A 20,584-nucleotide genomic window follows, 5' to 3' on the forward strand; every position below is an offset into this window, starting at 1 on the left:
CCATTTACTGTACCTTTCTGGCATCTTTCTCAGCTTTCCCTGCTGCTTCTCCCCACCCCCTTCCGATTTATCTCAGCTACTGGTTTTATAAACTGAGAGGGTGGGGGGAGGGTGGGGGGAGGGAAGTGGAGAGGAGGGGGCTTTTTTTCTCTTCTCTCAGCTCGTCTGCACCTTCTGCTTGAGCCCGCCGGTGAAGTCACAAGACTGAGTCTCTGACATCACACAGAGCCTACAAACGCCGGATTGTGACTTCACTGCAGGGTAGAACAGGGAGGAATAGGAGAGGGGAGGGGAAAAGGCTCTTATTCAAACACATATCTGCAGTAGTAACAAAGGGAACTCAGGAAATGGCTGGCAAGAAAATGGCTTTTTAAAAAAATAAATCATACTCCCTTTTTTGTTGGTTTTTTTTTTTTGTTGTTGTTGTTGTTGTTTTTTCGTTTTGTTTTGGGTTTTTTGTGGGGTTTTTGGGGGGGGGGTGGTTTTTTTGTGGGTTTTGTTTTTGTTGGGGTTCTTGGGTTTGTTTGTTTGTTTTGGTGGTTTTTCTTCACAAATAAACTTTGTGACCATGGTGGGAAATGCCTTTTAAAAGTGGCCTGGGAGGACAGACAGCAAGTGCCAGTCTAGGCACCATCCTCCAGCGCAGCACAGGCACCAGCTGCTCTTCTGGGACAGAACCACTTGCCATGGCCCCTTTGGACCTGCCAGGACTGGAGCAGGATGAGGTGCGGGGGTAAAGATCAAGGGGTGGCAGTGGCCACAGGAGAGCCTCTAGGGGCCATGACAGAGGGGGATTACAGGGTAAGGATGGAAACAGGCAGATGCCATGAGTTGTGTCTGAGACACACAGGGAAGGCAGCACTGAGAGCCAACAGGCAAGCAGGGCCACGCAGAGTGAACAGAACTCCGTGCCAGAGGTCTGGGAGCTGTAGGCCAGCCAGAGGTAAGGCTCATCAGTAGGCTCTTGGGGTTTTTTCCCCCCAGCTGAGGATTTGAAACCACTACTAAACCACAATTTGAGTAGAAGTGGTCAGAATAAAGGTAACAAGAGTTGTATGTAAGACCTAAGCAAGGCAGTAAGGAAAAGAGTGGAGTTTTCCATTCCCTAGTGTATTTTTAGGTTTTAGGTGCCCTGGGGAGGGGAAGACAAGACTGGGGTAGATGAAAGAAAGGCCAGGAGACTTTTATGTACTCCCAATATAAGGCAATGCTTGGATGTTGCTGTGGGAGCAAAAGCTGATGACATAAGACTTCTGTAGTCATTTCTGAAATGAAGCCTAGAAGAAAAAAAAAAAGGCTTATTAATTAGCTATTGGCTTAATGTGACCTGGAAAGTTTTTAGATTTGGGGTTTTTGTTGTTGTTGTTTATTCAGCTGGTGTATTTTTTTTAACATCAATTTCTCAAAATTTAACATCACCTCAGGCATGTCAGAAAATAAGCCCCAAAATTAAAAATCTGTTATTTGTGTTTAAAATTGATTATTTTTTTCACCTTTTGAAGCAAGGTAGCTCAAATACTTACACTATGCTAATCATGCCTGAAGGCCAGGAATTCAGAGAAATAAGTCAAGGGCACAGCCATAGCTAAGTGAAGTTAAAAATAAATAAATAAAAAATTAAACTTTCCTAATTGCAGATATTATATTTATGAAGATATTGGAACTGCAGAGCCAAAAGAGAGACAGCTTGTGATCCTCACAGTGCATCCACTCCTCTCTCCAACCTCCTTCCCTGCCCTCATTAAGACCTACAAAGCAATTCCTATCGCCATGTGGGTCTGGAAGGGAGGACAAAACAGCACTACCATCACAGCCTGCCCTCTCCACAACCTGCCAGTGAGGCAGGAGGGAAATCTGTATGTGGAGCAAGTGAGAAGCAAGGAGGAAGCAATCCAGATCCCTGTCACGAACCAGCTGGCAAGTACATTCCCAACTTGATGCTGCTGGATGATGGGAGCACCCCATGAGTGCCTGAGGTGCCCCAGAGGGCTGGCACCAGCCCTGGAAACCCAAGACCCTTGTTGGAAACTTCTGTACCCTAGCAGCTCTATGTGCTTCCAGCATAAAATCCAGGCATCCAGAAGATGGTCTTCCAGGTTGGAGTTGCTCCATGGCTAAAGCCTCTGTTCCCACATAGACTCTGAATCCCAGTGCCTTGGGGCATCATCCCAGCCCTGGCAGAGTCACAGCATTAGGGAAGATTTCCCCTGTTGTTTTACAGTGCCTCCATGCCAGTACAGCAATAAACCAGGCTGCAGTGGATGGAATAAACTCTCCTGCCTCTGCTTGTGAGAGGGAGGGAAAAGGTAGGACTTGCAAGCAGGGAGGTCCCCATCTAATCTCATATCCTTCAGCAAGTCTTGCTCCTTGTTTGGCCACAACTTTACTACCATTTTTATATCGACTCTTTTCATTTTTTAATCTATTTTTTTCCACCCTGCTGACTGCATGAGAGGAAACCTCCATGTTTATCCCACTCCTTTTCTCTCAGGAAATCTCTCTCAACCTGCCCGTGGCAGGGAGGCAACATGGCTACCAACATGCCAGGATGCAAGGTGAGGAGATGAATGGGGGAGAAAGGAAGGCACAGCCATTTGCTGGGAAGAGCAATAAAGAAGGGGCAAAGAACAAGGAATCTAACACATACACACCGACTAGCATAGGCTTGCTCCAGCTTGGCCCACGACACAATTACCTGACTTGGAGACTGGCCAAGCCTCCCAGGTTAAGTCTCTCTGTACTTCTGCAAAATGCCGTCAGAGCTGCCAGGACTGTGAATACTCAGGGCTGCAACAGCATGCCTCGGAAAAGGAAAAAAAAGAAACAGGAGAAAAAAAAGAAAAAAGCAGAGACAGGGCAGGGACTGAATGGGCTTATTTTCACACAACTGCAATTGTTTTGTTGATGCGGAAAGGTAATTAAAAAAAGTTCTGATTTCAAACATGCCACAGAATTCCCAGAGCCCGGAGGCTGCTGCTTAGAGGCAGATTAATCACACTGAATTCTCCATCTAGATATTGCATGCACTCCAAACTCCCACTGCTAATAGCTCTAATATTCTCCTCAGCGTGTGCATGCTGCTGGTGTTATGTTCCAGGAATATTAATTCCCCAACTCGAGCTCCTTTTGCTTGCGCATGTACCCTAAAGGCTTGCTGCTGGGCACCGGGAGATTATGGAAAAGAGAAAATAGGGCTAGAGGAGAACCAGGATGCAAAGGTAGTGGCTGCAACTCCTCGAGGAAAGTCATTAATGTTCTTTGGATAAGCAAGACGTCCAAATAAAATCTACCTGAAGGCCAAGTTCTTTAAACAAAGACAGCCAACTACACATGCACAAGATGGTTGAAATTAAAATGAGCTCCCAGTGCTGGCTTTGTGTTACCCATTCCCACTACCCTGAGACTTGCTCAAAATCTCAGTCCTGTTAATTGTGAGCTCTGAATTAGCAGTTTGATTAGTGTCTTCTCCTGGTGTCTTCCCCCAGCCCCCCTTGCCCCCAAGCAAGGCTTTGTGTATCTAAAACTCCTGCTGCCACATGCCAGTAACAGTGAAAACATAGCAGGTTGTAGTGCAAGCATCCAAAGAGCAGGTAGCACTTTACACAGCAAGTCCCTTCTACCCCTAGCAAAACTGACAGGCCAGGGGGTTCATGGTCCAGCTTAAGATATCCCCAAGATCCTCATTCCACACAGAAAACAGCAAAGGGAAAGATGAAGGCAGGAGAGAAACATATAATTTTTCTTTGCACTCAACTAACTGCCATTCCTGATAAGCAAGTCAGATTGTGTGTAATCTATAGATGTGAACAAAAGGCCAGCTGCTAAGCTTTAAAACCAATGCATGCTTGAGAAGTACATTTAAGATTCCTATGATGTAATTTTCAAAGCTGCTAAATGCCCAGTGCTTCCAGTGCTGTTCAGCAAAGGCTACAGGTAGTCATCCGATTGAAACACAGTTTCCTAAAACTGGCCACACCAGGAGTCTGGAAATTACCATGCAGAAGAGACCTCAAAAATGGATGGTGCTGGTCATGTTTCTATTGAGTAGGATTACTTGCTTGACAAGAAGCTGTCATGAGCATGATTTTCTTTGTCACACAGTCAAAATATGTATCTCCATGTGATGTAAATCAGTGTACTTATGTCAGTACTGGAAAATAAGAAGGGGTTTTCCCTTTTTGTTGTAGGTGTTTCTAATAAGCAAACCAGTACAATACCCGAGTCATAGGTTAAACTGCATGTTTAGACCAGTCCATCAGCTGTTTTCACAGCTGAGACCTTACCTAGTCTCTAAAGTAAAAGCTGTAACACCACAGGTGAACAAGCATAGGTGGTGGCCCTCCTCACAATCACTGCAAGTCAGAAAGAAAAGGCTTTTGTTTTTATGGCTAAATATTTTAAAGGGAGAGAAAAGGATAGGAACATTTTTGAAGCTTCTTCTCCTTGCTATCTGTACCATGCAGGTCTACAATCATACATGTGCCTTGAACTCTCAGCCAATTCCTTAAACTGCAGGGAGGGAAAGGACAGGACTCCAACTGAGGCACTGCTTGAGTAAGGCCCTTGGGGCTTAACTCTGCTGTAGAGAGCAGGGATAGGCATGGGCTTCCTCCACTGTGATAAACCAAGGCACTGGCATCACTCTGTGCAGCTTAGGTGCAAATCTGTGATCCTCTTTCTCTCTTTGTGCACAAAGCATGAAGCTGATAGCAAAGCTGACATCTAAATCCTCTAATATTGCACATCTGAGATAACCCGAGTTGGTTTTGTTTTTCAAACCCAAATGTATGAGAAGGGAGAAAGACAAAAGGATTTCAACCTTTGTCGAGCCCTGTCGCCAGCTCCCTGAGTTACAGATCTGTGAACTCTTACATGGGCTGAGGGCTCTTTGCTTTTATCTCCCTGTGCGGCATGTGTCCTCAGCCCTTTGCAAGCAGATGTTTTGCCCTCCGAAAGGAAACGGAGGGGGGAAAAGAGATCATGAGCACAGTGGAAAGAGAGGGAGAGAGAGCATGGGCAAGAATGCTGTCTGCAGATGTCAATCAGGACTTCAGTCTAGGTCTAACCTGCCAGTCCTGCAAAAGAAGGATACATGAATTTTCTAGTTGGATAGTCAGTGTCATCAAACAAGAAAATTGTGAGGTTTAGATTGTAATGCAGTCTCACATTCAGTAAAAAAGCCTTGCTACATGGAGATGATGTGGGACTGAGGAGCCTATTCCTAGAATCTTAAAAATTAAAATTTCACTACAAATAACTCAAATGAAATGGTCAGAAATAGTACAGTATTTCAGACCATTTTTGTAGATCCTCGTAGTATTTGGCAAGGGGAAAGTGATTGCAGGTAGAATACTGTCAGGTTTAGGGAAAGCTTTCTCTGCATTTAAAAAAAATTATACAAAGGAAAATATTCTTAGGAATAGGAATGAAGTCTAATGATTACATGTATACAGAGTGTCATCTCTATCTTGGCGTTTAACAGACGTCAACTCCCCCACACCAACACCCTCCCCTCCAGCCACCCACCCTGATATTCTTCTTCACCACTTCCCACCCATTAACCCAGTACCTGCAGTGCAGTGTTCAAGTGGGACTGGCGGAGCTGCTGCCGCTGTCATCTCCTCAGAGCTGGCAGTCACCTGCCAATCTCGCCCCCACTTCCTCCTCCCTCCTGCTCCCCCCCACCCCTCGTCAGTGCAGCTTTCCCTGGGAATAGATGTCTCTTCGACACCCCCCCCCCCCACCCCGTACCAGCCTCACAAATAACTACTGTTAACTCAGTAATATCCCCCTCCACGGTTTTTTAATTACTAGCTGTCTACAGGGCATGAGACTCTCACATACAGGGAGAAACAGGCCAGAAAGGCAGGCCAGCAACAGGGCATTGGAGAGTTTGGGCTAATGTGGGTTTCAGCTGAGAGATGGCTCCTTGTGCTCCATCCACATGGCAGGGCTGGCACAGGCAGCCTGCAAACCCCCACAGGACACTGCCACCCTGGGCACAGACACATATAATGTGCCACTGTGCCTGGGGAGAGGGGGACTTGGTCCTGCAAGGGCTGGTGTGGAAGGCTACTCCTGCAGGACAATGCGATGCTTGCTACACCAGTTGAGGAAGCATCATCCAGGACAACATTTGTTTATATGGTATTTTAAATGGGAACCAAAAAAAAGTGGGGGAGGGGAGACAAGGGTTTGTATATCTTCACCAAATACATCTCTCTTTTCACACGTGAAAAGGCCCTTTTTTTCCCTTTGCAAGACAATAATCTTATTTCACTTTTTTTTGTGTGAAAATTCATCGGTCTGCAGCCTGAGGCTTTTTCATACCCTTTTATTAAATGGACACAGCTTACTGAACTTTCAGACAACCTCTCCACCTAGTATTTGTTTGTTCACACCCATTTACACTTTCTTGATTTTTAACAGGTCTGAATAAGGCTTATTTTTTTAAACACTCAGTTAATGAAGTTTTATCTGAATAGTCATAAGGCTATTAGAGCTCAAGTTGAGCATCAAATTCCCCCTCCCCCCTAGAGGTTAAACAAGACCAGAAATCCTTTTGTATTTGAAATACCACACTGGGAAGAAAAGAAGCAAAGAAGGATAAAAAAGCCCAAGCCCCCCATTAGATCCCTTTTAAATCAAAAAGAGACACTAGAAAAGGGGCATAACGCAAGGCGCTTTCCCCCTTCCCCCTCTTCATTCTTCTCCTCCCTCTTTTATAGGTCACTTTTACTATGAAGACATTGATTCTTCAAGTCTTCATTTGCTTAAATGATAGAGTAAGTTCAACACCCCAATTAGGTAACCACTGTACCCCAGGCAGGCAATGAACGGGAAGGGATATCCAGGGAGGAAGGCATCCTGCCTAAGGGGAGGACCAGGTCCTCAACAACACAAGTGGGACTAGAGGGGGGAAACAGCAGGCGCTTTTGGGAGAGGACAAGTTTGACAGCATGGCAGTGAAAATGCTGGGTTCACGTGGAAGGGGAGGAGACAGACATGCTATGCTGAGGGATGGCCCTGACGCTGGCCTCTGCACCTGGAAAGGGCTGAGGGCAGCAATCGAAGGGAAGGGCACGGCAATCGTGGCCTTGGAGTCCTTTGGCAGCCGTCCCTCCATCCCAGCAGAGGATCCTGGCAGACAAGAGAGCCCCCACTCCTCTGAAAGAAACAGCAGCCATCCCAATGCTTCATTAAACTAACACAGCTTCCTGCCATTGCCCCGGCAACCGACACAGGCCTCCTGTTTGCCAGCTGGGGGAATTAAAGGAAGCCTGGCAGCCAGCCCCTGGCTCCTCAAAAAGCTCCCCTTACACAGTCAGAAAGCATCCCCTGGCAGGGGAGGGGACCAGGTGGTTCCCAAGGTGCCAGCTGAGAGGGGGGAGTCCTGCCCACCCCCACTCTCACAAGATACAGTCCCTAGCGGGCCGAGGACCCTGCCATTGCCACCAGCACTGCTGGTGGCAACACAAGGCTGGAGGGCTCACCAAAAAACCCTCTTTGGGCTAAGGAATAACCCCTGGATGGTCCAGTAGTGCAAAGGTGGACACTACTCTCCACAGCTTCACCTCTGTCCAAATGCAATCATTAATTCACATTAATCAGCAACATATGCCTCTTGCTGCCCATCCACCAGCTGAGTGAGAAAATTATATCCTCTTGTCCCTGGTTTCCATCCTTTTGTCCCTGGTTTTCCTCCTCTCTCTTAAACCACATATACTGTGGGGTAAGCCTTAACATGACCCCCACTTCAGCCCCTTGGTGCATGAAGAAGCACCACAGACCACCGGCTGCCCCACCCTTTGCTGCTCACCCTTAGAGAATGCTGTTTCAGGAAAAATTCCAAATGGAGCCGTGTTGTACCAGCCTGTGGATGCCCCCTTGCTCTTCTACCCATTCTCAAGCCATCCATTCAAAACAAGTAGATGGGCCCTTCAGCCAAAGCAGAGACACCCCTCCACAAGTCCTCAGCAAAGCAGCTCTGCCCAGATTCCAAAATCAGACCTGCTGGGATGGTATATGTGCAACATACCAGCTGCTTCCAACACCCTCTTCCCACCACTGCCCTAGGCCACCAAAACCACAAAGGAAGCTTGGCAAATTGGTGAGGAGAGCAAAACATCTCACTTCAAAACAGCAACAAATGAAGCAGTACTATTCACTTTCTCAGGCATCCACATCTGTTTTGTCCTGTTTTCCATGACTACTGGCTGTGAGCAGAGGTCTCACAGGGAAGAGCATTAAGTATTTATTCCAGCTCTTGGTTTTGTCAGCTTCTGATGCCACCAACACGTTTCAATTCTGCTTAAAAAACTACATTGCTTATTTTTTTAATCCAGGGATCCCAAAACAACCATACAGAGGTACCTCCAATCTCCCCAAGAGTAGCCTAGCTTTCCATAGCTCTGCAGCACATTTCATAAAAAACTTAACTATGTCTGGAGAGACTCATTTCAGTTTCACCTCTGAACAATCTATGCCCTACTCCTTTCTTATTTTGTGATGATATTTAGCTTTGTGAAATACTACTTAGCTACATTTAGAACAATTAAGGGAAAAAAAGGAGGAAACTAAAGAAATTAGTACATTCCAGATTCTGGCCACAGCTCTGCATTGCACGAGGAAGTGGCACATGAAAAATGTGGAGCTGTTTATAAGCATTAAATAACACTCTCTAGCAATCTTGCAGGGGCAAACATAAAGGCAGTGAGTCCAAGCAGCCTTACAAAAATTAGCTCAGTGATTCCACCTCAGTGACAGAAGACAGCACTGTAGTTAAAGGTGTTGGAGCAAATCTTGAGCAGAGGGAAATAGGGATAGGATAATACAATCAAATACCTTCCTTCAGTGGAAAGCTCTCAAAAAAACCTGTTACAGACTGTGAAAGTAGTCTTTGAGGTTAAAGGAACTGTAAATTATAGTGGGAAGAATACTGCCTTATCTTTGATGAGGGATGTTGTCTTGGGTTATGTAACCAAAAAAAAGTGTATTCTATTTCATCTGTTGAAAGCAGTTGGAAAGAGGGTTGGTTTTTTTTTTCTTTATCTCTTGTAACTTCAGGGGGGAGGGTGGTGGATGCCTTCTGATAACAGACCATCTGTTAAAACCAGGTGGGGCAGTGTTTCTTATTTCTTTCACCACTGTCCACCCTCCGGAGAATATCTTCTGTTAATGGGCCATTCAGGCTCACCAGTGACATGCCACATTACATCATCCCATTGTGAGATGCATCACGCAGTGGGGAGGAGCCAACTGTTTCTACCAAGATAAAAACTGAGATATAGGAACACCAAACAGCCTGTTTTCCACTGGATTCTCAGAGGAAGACTGGACCCATCTTGCCAGCACTGGACCCTTTTTCTACAGGATCATCTCTGTTCTACAGAACAACATCTATTACTCCAGGAAGACTTATCTGGACTGCTTCCAACACTCTGACAACAGGGTGTCAGGCCGTATCTTTGACTCTGCCAGGATTTTCTAGGACTTTTGTTTGTTTGCTTTTTTTTTTTGTACTACTGCATTTGTAGTTTTAATATTCCTAGTAAACAACTGTTATTCCTATTCCCATATTTTAGCTTGAAAGCCCCTAAGTTCAAAATTATAATAATTTGGAGGGAGGGGCTTTACACTCTCCATTCCAAGGAGAGCTCCAACTTTCCCTGACAGGTATCTGTGCTGCCAAACCAAGACATATGTAGAGAAAAGGGGACACTTTCTGCTACTTGCAGGAGAAATTAAAAGGCAAAGATGTGTATGCAGACCACTGCAGGTAATGGCCACTAGAGTGGGGAGCCTGGTAAAAAGCTGCAGGCCTGCCACTGGTCCTGGTTTAGCCATGTCTCCTCTGGAAGTTTTGGGTATTCTTACCTTCTGGTTCTCACCTTTTGTGGGGCTTTGACCACACTGAAAATTACATATAAAGACACACACAAAAAAAGGCAGGTTCCTATTTCTTGAGCATTTCTTTACAGCAATAGAAGTCAGGTCCTGGAGATTTAAAACCAAATTATTTCCCCAAACATTTTCCTCAAAAGAAAGCCAAATTGTGTTTTTATTTTTGGGGATTTTTTTCCCCTTCAGCTATTGCTGGGGTGTGGATGGAGAGGTGGCTGACAAGTCCTGAGGCAAAGAGAGATCTGCAACAACAATCTGGACTGGTCTGTGCCCTGTCCCCACCTCTCCAACGGGGAAGCACTTGCAGCCTGCTGTTGCCAAACCTACTTTTATTTTTTCCATGCTCCTCACTAATTAAACCTTCAGTCAGGTTCTGCCTTTTCTCCTACCTGGACTAGTTCAACTCCCTGCTCTCAAATTTTTTCATTCTTCTCCAGACCCAGGAAATTTAAGTTTCCCGGAGGATGGAGTGAATAAGGAGTGGTCTCCTGGCTCAGGCAAAACACAGTTCCCCCTCTGGCTGCCCTCCTCTAGGGCTGGTTTTCCAAGCAGAAGAGATCACTGTCAGCAAGCCAAAGGCGCACAGGGCTAAGGGGAGGTGCCGTCTCCGTGTGTGCACCGCGTCCTTCCTCACTGCTGCCATACATGATTAATCATCCCTGAGACACGCCTGCTGCTTCCCTCTGGCTCTCCAACAACCACAACAGCAGCGGCAGCAGCAGCTGAGAGCACAGAGACCTCCTCAGGTTCCCAGCCCCAGACTAGCAAGAGTTTCCCAGCAGGGACCTCTGATCCTCACACTCATCTCTCCTGCACATGCCAGTCCTACCTCACAGCCTCGCAATTAATCGTCCCCCTCCCTCCATCTTCAAACTCGGCTCATCTCCCACCCCTCCCCCACCCCCTCTCCATCTGTGTCTAATTGCATTTCATCTGTAGTCATTCTCTGGAAAACTCACCGGGAAGGTGTCCAGGAGACTAGCACAAGCTTAAACATGCGCTTGACACAGGGAGCCAGGGAGCAGCCCACTGCTCTGCTGGGGCGGATCAGGGGCCCGAGGGAGCTGGTCCTCTCAGCAGCCCACCCCTCTCCTCCCCGTTCCCAGTCTGGGCAGGGGATGCAGTGCCTGCCAGTGGGCAGGGGGCTGGCAGCTGGAGAGAGGTGGCAGGCAGCCAAGAAGGGCTGGTGAGAGCCAGTGGGGCAGAGGTGAGGCTGCTGAGATGCCAGCTTGTGCTCCACCGCGGGAAGCGTTGGCTCCCCTCCTTCCTCCGCCGAGAATCGTCGGCCTCCTCGTGGTCTCTACCAAAGCCAGCGTGGGGCAAAGGCAAGGGAGAGGCAAGGTCCCACTGGTACAGCCCCCAGCGTGATCCGAAGGCTCCCCTGGCTTCCAGCTCTGCAGAACGATGTCCCCATAATGACACAGGCACTCTCCACTTGCATCACCAATGTTCCTGCCTTGACCAGGACATATTTAATCCCAACATGTACCAGCTGTGTCTGGTATGGCATGTGCATCCTGCTGGTCTCACAGCTCCACAGTCCCACACCATCACCTTGCTGCTGCTCTGAACCTGCATGGCCTCCTGTAAAATCCAAACATTCTCCAAGGCCCTGTTCACCCTGGGAAGGGAGCGACAAGCTGGGCTCTGAGCAGACAGCACACTGGGCACTGCACACAGACTCATGCTGTAGCCACTCTTACTCAACACTGCTAGAGGGAGCAGCTCATCTCTTAAATGCATATGAAAAATGCCCACACAGAAGAGTCAAGAACAGCAGGGGAGCCATAAACTCATACCCCATCTTACTACATGCCACCATTCTTGCATCAGCGAGCATAAGAGCCCAGTGGTTTTACAATGAAAGCAAGGTTTACTCCTGGAGAGGCAGACCCTGAATGTGGGCTATTTTAAGGTTTTAGACCTTGGGGAGAAGATCTGCAGCCCAAGGGCTGGGCACAGACCACACGTGGATTTTGCATAGGCTGGAGCTACTTGACTTCACACGTCACTTGGATAATGTGAAGCTATGGACTGATGTGTATCTGCCCAAATGCCCAGCTTGGTTCTCAACAAGAGGAAGGCTCTCCACCTTTTCCACAAAGAGTCAGTTGTCCAGATGTGGGAGGATAGGGAATAAAATACTAACCTATGTAACACCACCTTCAGCTTTGTCCATAAGCAGCCAAAACTCTGAATATAAAAATTCACAGCTCAGATGGGGGTGACAGATTTATTTCAGTAGGTCAGCAACTTAAGACACGGACAAAACTTTTTCAATTTCTTTTTGCCATTAGTTCTACAAGCAGATCTGCTTTTATCCAGACTATCCAGAGAACAAGGGATTACATCCAGGTAAATCCCAGGCTTTTCCTTTCACTGGCCTTCCACTGACAGTGGTTACCCATCAAAATCAGTTCAAGAGCTACAAACACAGAAATAAGCAATTGAGTTACCACAACTAACAAGTTACCATTTGCCAGCCTAGTCACAGAAACACTGAATCAAGCAACCTCCTGACAGTTTAGGCAAACGTTTTACTATTTATTGCAATGAAGAAAGATCAGAGTCCAACTACTATAGCCCAGATGACAATTAATTGTGGTAAATAAACTTGCTAGTGATCATCTGTTCATATGTTTTGCTCTGCCAGTATCACACTGAGTCAAATCTTTTGATTCCACCAAATGCCACAAGCCAACTGCATTCCTGCAGTACAATTGCAATGCAGTTTGTGGTGAGGATGCAAAAACCCCTATATTTTTGTCCTGCCAAACCCTTTCTCGAGATCACTATCCTAATGAAGAATGCTACATCTGTTCATCTCCACAAAATATGGAAATGTATCTTTAAATAAGCACAAAAATCATCCTGCCTTTTTCCTCATTCTTCCTGAGTATTGGACACTAAACCAAGAATCTGAGAAGTGGGTTTAGTTCCCAGTTTTAATGCAGACTTTCTGCACCATCTCAAACCTCACAACACAGTTCTTCATGAAGCTATAAAATGGAGACGGTACTACTTTTGCCACAAAGCAAGGTGAAATACATGCACCAGTGCTTGTAAAAAGCTCTGTACAAAAGACAAGGGTTGTATAAATAACTAAATATAAATATACACATCAGATGTACCTCTGCCCGAAAACTCTGACTCTGTAAGGTGGTCTACATAGAACGGTATTTCCCCTATGCTTTCGCATCTAAAGCAAACGAATAGCTGTGAGAGAACAGACAGCACTCCATCTGCAGATGAATTTTATCTGCTTTCAATGCTAGTTCGAGCCAGAACATGCTGGGAGTAAACAAAATCCACTACAAGACAACGATTTATGACAAATGAGATCAATACATGGACTGAGGACCATTGAACATGTTCCCCCAAGACGACAGAAACTACCCATCACCCTTGGAAATTCTTGCAGAGGTCAGCTGGGCGAGACTGAAACTTACCTGTTCTCCCACTGCTACTGGCACTCTGCTCCATGTCAACACACATCCTCCATACTGGCAGAAGAAGTTTTTACTGGCATTGTCTGAACTGTATTGTTACAGTGCAATGACTGTCAACCCTGTCTCATCAGCACAGATTTTTCCTTATCAGGGAAAGGATGCACAATAGGGAAAGAGAATTACGTACACACAAGCAGTGTTTCTCTGATGCTCAGCATAAAAATCTAATCAAAACTGTACCAGAATGGTGATGTGAAAAGCACCCTGCCAAGTCAGTAATAGATATAAAATTCATATCTTACATTTCCACAATGTATCACCTCTCATTCCACAGTACTTTACACATTGTTAGGACTCAGATGAATCCCCAAATCAGAACAGATTTGTATTGGAATCTAACATTTTTGTTGGCTTCACATTCATCCAAATGACAGCCCTAAGCAAGAGTAGGATAACAGGCACTTTAAATGGCCCTTTTAATGCAGCAGTAGCCATTTTAAATGGGGCCAAACTCCTTCCAGCTGCCAGACTGATTCCCTGAAGATCATCCCCCACTCACCTCTGACTCCTGAGCCCTGCATGAGGTCCTGTTTCCCCTTCCACCCACTCTGTGGCAGAGGAAAGACAAAGTGGTTACTTTAGGGTGCATAAACAGTGGTTTCTCCCCAGTAGGCCTCATAGAGGATATCCTAAATCCAAAGAAAAGCCATCTAATTTTAGAGACTGCAGCCACCAAAATCTGAGCAAATCTCAGGTTTAAAGCAAATAAACCCCTATCTTCTTGGTTTTCACCCTTCCCAAACAATACCATTACACAGGTATTACATACAGCATCCGCAGAGAGCAAGAACTTTGCAAGAGTTGAGCAATCAGCAATTTCCTTTTTCTGAAGACCTTGTGAACTGTGAGAAAAGTAGAGATGGCAAAGAGTGAAAAGTCACAGTCCATCTCCCTGTGGCTCATTATCTTCACACCCATTACTAAATTCTTCCTGTAAGATGCATTTGCCAACTACTTTGATGGGAACACTGAGCAGTGCCATTCTTTCATGTCCTATCAATATGGCTATATGACAAAACTGCACTGATTTTTGGCCCAAAGTTTCTGAAAGACAGATGCATAAGTGACAGAAAGTGCTAAAAACCATGAGGAGCATTACAAGTGTTAATAGCAGTAGGTTCCTTAAGACAGAATAGCTGACTGTAGTCCTTCAAGCATACCATACATGATCACTGCATGTCTGAGTAGGAAAGGCATTTTCTAAATGCTCAGCTAAGAATAAGGTGTCTAAACAAAGACCAGGTTTTCATGACTGTTCAAAAGCCTTGAGCAGTAGGTGTTCAGTTCTAAATTCTGATGTTACCTCTAACAAGTCACAGATGATCTCAAACTCCTCTGCTATATCACTAGTGGTAGCACAGCTAACTGAAGGCGGCAGCAGTGGAATGCCTTGTAAGGTTTCCCTTTTGTCAGCAAGGTTTTGGAGACCTTTATACTTTTTATATTCTTATCTATTCACTTCTTGGGGCACTGTCTACAAACCAAGTTCAAAGAAAAAACCCCTTGGAAGTCATAATAATATGAATGGCTTAAGGTGGTCCCCTCAAAGCAGGAAAAAGGAGCTAGTAGTATTTGGAGGTGCTTCCAAACAGAATTACATCATAAAGGTAGGAGTCTTCTGTAGCTTCAAGTAAATTTATCTGCATCTACACTGATGAAATCAGGACAGTCATTTCACCTCTGACAGCAGAAACACAGCTTCAGCACATGCAAGAAACAGCTCTTGACATTAAAAAAACACCCCAAACCTTTCCACAATGTCATTTAGCTTTACAATGAAATGATAAACTATGCATCATTTGTCTTCCTTTTTCTAGATATAGCACTAGAACAGCATCACCTAAACTGTGGTCCATAGGTCATTGCTGGCCTGTGAAACATAATACGAAGCCGGTGCAGTGCCCTATCTGCAAAGAACTCTGCAAGCCACAGCACCCAGTAAAACTACCTGTCCATTGCCCCGTGTCATTTTTCTCCTTATAAACTCTGCATGGTTTTATGCTTGCATGACAGATAAGCATTTACATCTACATGCAAACCATTGTCCAGAGTGTATCTGTTTGGACCAAGGGGAAGAGACAGTATGAGACCTGAGAGAACCAGCCATCACAGCTGAACCACCAGTGTTTGGTACTCAAGAGTCACTGCAGTGACACAGGCACAGGAGATGCAGGATGCAGTCTCCTGGAGAAGACTGTTGTGACAGAACTACTTCTGTGTACAGGTGGGCACTGCTGGAGGCAAATAGCTGCATCTACTGCATGTGCTTACAGTATTATTAGCAGTCTCTAGAGCTGACAAGCCTCAAATTATTTTGGTTGCAACCATACCAGAAAGCTAGTATTTAACTCTGGGCTAAACCTGCTCAAAAAAACCTCATGACAAAATAGATGGTTACAGAAGAGCAACAAGTGCATTATCAAGAACCAGAAATAATTTACAAACACAAAGACTAAACAGGTGATCTTGCTAAGCAATGGCCAATGAGCCAGGAACTTAACTGTCTACAAACCTCTGAGATGCACAAACTTAAAGAGGATCATTCAGTGTCACCTGAATATTCAACACAATTTGACCATTGCTGCATGGGGAAAAGAGGACAGATCATCTTAACAGGAGACATATGGTCTTGTCCTCTCAGGAAAACATTGGAAATGCAATCACTCAGAACACCTAAAACTAAATTGAACGCAAACACCAGAAAACACATGGAAGGAAAAGACAGATATCACATCTACTGGATTTTAATCATGCATGTAGCCAGGTAATCAGATGGGGGGGGGGGTGTGGAGAGGAGCGGCGTTGTTCTTACTGGCTAAAGGTTATTCAATTCCACAGCTAAACTGCGACTTACTCTTCACATCCACCTCACTTGTGAATAACCAGGCTTCAGTGTGTCACACAGTCCCTGTCACACAGGACTGTGACACTCCTGTGCCTACAGTGCAGTGAAAGAGGCTTCAGGTAGAACCTCCATTCTTGACTCTGCCAGGATAATCAAATAAACCTGCTGAATCAGACTGGTTGTTTGTTTTGCTTAAGATGTATTTACTTCAACAAGTAATTAATATTTTAAGTAGAAAAGGCCTTTGTTAAAGATTCACCACATTCACCCCTTTAATTAACATTTTAAACATTCACATTCATAGATTCACTTACACCTCCCACTTGTCCTTCAGCCATGCCAGAAAAGATCAGAGTTTACATTCCTGGCATCTCAAAGATAAAAGAGAGGGAAAATAAAACCAAATCCTCCAGAAAACAGCAAAATCAAAACCTACATCAACCAAATAACAAAAGAACCCAAACCAACCAAACCAAAACCAAACCTAAACCTACCGGGTCTTCTATCCATCTCCAGAAAGAAGAAATGGTGTCCGAGCTGTTTAGAAATCTCTCCCCTCTCACATGCAATACTGCAGCAGTAAGATGAGTTAGAGGAGCAGCTTTGGCAACTGGGGCATCACCAGCCACGAATGAGAAGACCTGAGCCCCTCAACCTGGACACGGGGCTGAAAAGTCTCACACTGCAGCTCTGCACCCCAGTGTGACCAATGCAGAGAGGTGTGGGGTGGGGGATCTGGCCCCCCTCAGGACCTGCAAGGCGACCCAGATACTTCTGCTGTGCCCGCAGTGAACTCGATGTACCCTGGTGATGGGCAGATACCACCGGGGTGGCTGGGATATTTGCATATGTTAATTGCAATGTCAAGGTGTTTGTGCCTGCCGCACTCACTTCTTCAGGGGGAAACAGCAACAACAGGATTCGGATCTACCTGTGCTGTGCTGGTGACGTCACAGGCAGCTATTTCTAGCCCTGTTGCCATGGAAACCACCAGGCCTCAGCACCAGTTAACAGTTCAATATATAATTTACTTATTCTTTTTCACCTAAGTGATTAAGACTTAAAATACAGTAGCATCTCACCCTCAAGCTATCTGACTCTGTCATAGGAATTTCTCAAAGCCAAAAACCAGCCTGAAATAGTGAGCTGGGCACTCTACAGGTTGAAAAACCCCAGGCAAACAAAAGCCTAAACAAGATCTGAAAGAAACCACAACCTTTTTCCCCACTTCTTCCCCTGCTGCCACAACTTTCAAGGGAAATATTGTGGCTCCTGGAAGACTTCACAGTGCTGTCACATCTGAAGGAGATGAGCCAACAGTGAAGAAGGAGATAAAAGCTCAACACAGGAGCTGCCACATCTGGCAGTGCCTTTGGTCCGTCCCACCCAGGACACCACATGCCCCTGTGTCCTCCAATGCCACTGACAGGGCAGGGCACTTGCCCCATTCTGTGCCAGTGGGCAGCACCAGCATACCCAGCAAGTCTCCCCTGGCTCCCATAAGTGAGCATTGTGCATTAAGGAATAAGTCTCTCCTCCTTACTAATCTTAGCAGGAGCGGTTATGGGTGCTGCTAGTCAATGCAACACCTACCAGAGCCCTCGGGAAGGCAGCTGCTCCATCTTCACCCCTTCTTACAATTCCGGATTGCAGTGGTTGCCCATATTTTCCACAACTTTCTTAACTAATGCTGTGGTCAGAGGTGAGGTGATTTCTCTTCTTTTCCACTGCCTAATTAGTCACTGCAGAAACTTATTCGAGACCCAAGATTATGCTTTAACATATTGTTTCATTGAGAGAAAATAGAAATGTTTTTACAGGGAGAATTTTCAAGTGAACCATCTGCCTTCAGGTAGTTTCAAAGTATCTGTCTTAATGTTTATTATTGTGCTTCATTATATTTTAAACCAGTACTTTTCAAAATGGGAAGTTTTAAATATTAATTTTGAGAACTATCTGCTTTGTGGCTGAATCACGCAGTCTGGCAGAACAATAGGAAGAGCAGCACTCCCCAGCCCCGCCCCCGTTTCAACCCTGCATGGGCCATCCCGCTCTTATTTCCCGAAACAAACCATCCCTGCTGCATCCCTTCTCCTCAGCTGTCCTTCCTCATAGACTTGGCAGCAGGGGAAAGGGGACAACCACCACAGAGAACAACCAAACAAGGCCAAAGGCTTTATTTGGCACAGTTTTAAATCTGGCACATTACTCTCAAAACAGTAAAGGAAGACAACAAACTTTCTGTAGTTACTTTTTGTTGATGTTTTAAATGCTTTACATGTTAGAAGTTGTCCTCTACAACACAGGACAATAATTTCAAAGCCAGCAGGACAGTTTGGCAGGGGACTGTGCCAAGCCATTAACACAACAGTTCGAGGGATTATTTTCTAGGGAAAGGAGGGTGCTATCAGATACTATCATAACCTTGAAGAGCAAACTTTAGAGATCTCCCTACTCCAAATTATTTAATGTGATAATCTAGAGTGTTCAGATGCTTACAAAAAAAAATCAAGCCTCATTTTGCCCTGAGTTTAGAAACATAAGGGTAATGTCTCAAAAGTACAAATCAGATTATCTACAAAGATAAGTGAACTGAACAAACCCTTTTCCTTATTCCATTCCCTTGCTTTCTTCTAACTCCTTGACTCAACCCACCTTTCTCCAAATCACTGCTTTCATTTGCACTCCACTTCCCTTCCTTCTTTGATCTGCAGCATCTCCTTTCCTCTCACTTCCTGAATAACTTTTCCCATTCCTGCAGCTCAACACCGGCCTCCCACCAGTAACTCTCAGTCTAATCTTCCCTTTTTTTTCTGTCACTAGTCCCTTTCTGACCCTTCATCCTAATCCTGCTAGGTCACCCGGTGTGTCCCCGCTTCTCTAATATTAAGATTCTTCTACCAATACTAACTATATTTAACAAGCAGGAGCTATCAAAGATAACATAAATAAAAGATAAATTTATAAGTGACTGAGGAAAGGCCACATGGCAAGTCAGTAGTATCATATATAAAAAAATGCAGAATCAGGCTGATTTGTACCTGGGCCACTGAATTGAATCACAGCACTGACCAACTGAAATAGATTTACGTCAAGTCTAAACCAGAAACAGCCACTGAAAAAAAATGTTGTTTGGCTGTACATTGAAACTATGATTAAAAAGATTATTAGATGTTTCTATTTTAGAAAAAAGCAAACAACAAACAAACAAACCCCTCAACACAAACAATAAAGAACATCTTTAAAACCCTTTTGCTACAGTAACTCATTTCACACAGGGAACAAGACAAGAAAAACATGTTTCAGTGACTTTAGCGATGGGAAAATGACATACTTCGGACTGAGCTGACAGCTGACTTGAGAGTCATCACTAAGGCTAACATCTTCCTTCCCCCCACAGCCTCAGTGGTCTGGCATGTCTCAAAACTTGAAGGGAAAAAAAAAAAGCCTTGCTGATTTCATAGGAAAGTAGCCAAAGAGCCTGTTTGGAGGATGAAGTCAACTACATATGGTTCTGTTTATTTGTTTGTTTTGGGGTGAGGAGAGGGAGTGAGTGGCAAATTCTCAGTCCTAACAACCTTCATAAAAGCTTATGAAGTTAAGAGTTCCTCAAGGAAAAGAAACACTCTTAAAGTTTGTGTTTATTACATAAATGCCAACATATTTGCAAGATTCCTAAACTCAAGCAGCATCCAGCTTGAATGATTAGTGTATTTCTCCTGGAGGATTTGAATCCATCTCAGATAAACCATAATCCAAAACTGCCTTTGGACAGCAGGTCAATACAATTTACACACAATCCCCTCTCTGTATACAGAGGTGATACAAAATAGGTACACTAGGCAGGTCATGTCCTAATGCACACTTAGACTTCTGCACCACAAACCAAACCAAGCTGCATTTCAATGCATGACCTACGTTTTCTGAATTTTCTTTTAGTAGGGGGAAGAACAATATCTCCCTAGGAAACAAAAATTTACCCCTTCTCTGTGCTTTATGAATGGAAATTGACATAGAAAAAGGCAGAAAATGAGATAAGGTTGTTTTTTTCCGCATTTTCTATATTATGAGTGTGATGCATATATACATTTCTACATTTAAGAATATAACCACATACTCATATATATAGCTGGATCTCATCTAAGCACTGGTCACTTGGGAAAACATAGAAATTCAAGAATTCTGCAACTCTGATCCTAGAGCTATTACCAGTTGGGAGCTAACATACATTTCTTTTCTTTTTTTGGTCATCCTAAAACTTTGAATTATAATTTGCTCACTAGCCTAATAAATATCTCATCCTTGTTTGGCCTATAACAGCAGAAAG

General features: G+C 44.8%; 1 protein-coding gene across 6 annotated transcripts in view; it reads right to left on the reverse strand.

The window, feature by feature from the left end:
• Nucleotides 1-20,584, reverse strand: part of TCF20 (transcription factor 20) — a 131,060-nt gene that overhangs the window by 74,616 nt on the left and 35,860 nt on the right. The window contains exon 1 of one of the 6 annotated variants that reach the window (XM_063396077.1): nucleotides 14-70. The exons of the other annotated variants lie outside the window; for them this stretch is intronic. The gene's annotated coding sequence lies outside the window, so the exon portion shown is untranslated. Of the gene's footprint in view, nucleotides 1-13; nucleotides 71-20,584 lie in introns of those variants that run through there. 6 annotated transcript variants of the gene reach the window in all.

The sequence above is a fragment of the Prinia subflava genome, chromosome 4 (assembly GCF_021018805.1).
Source record: "Prinia subflava isolate CZ2003 ecotype Zambia chromosome 4, Cam_Psub_1.2, whole genome shotgun sequence".
NCBI classification, from domain to species: domain Eukaryota; kingdom Metazoa; phylum Chordata; class Aves; order Passeriformes; family Cisticolidae; genus Prinia; species Prinia subflava.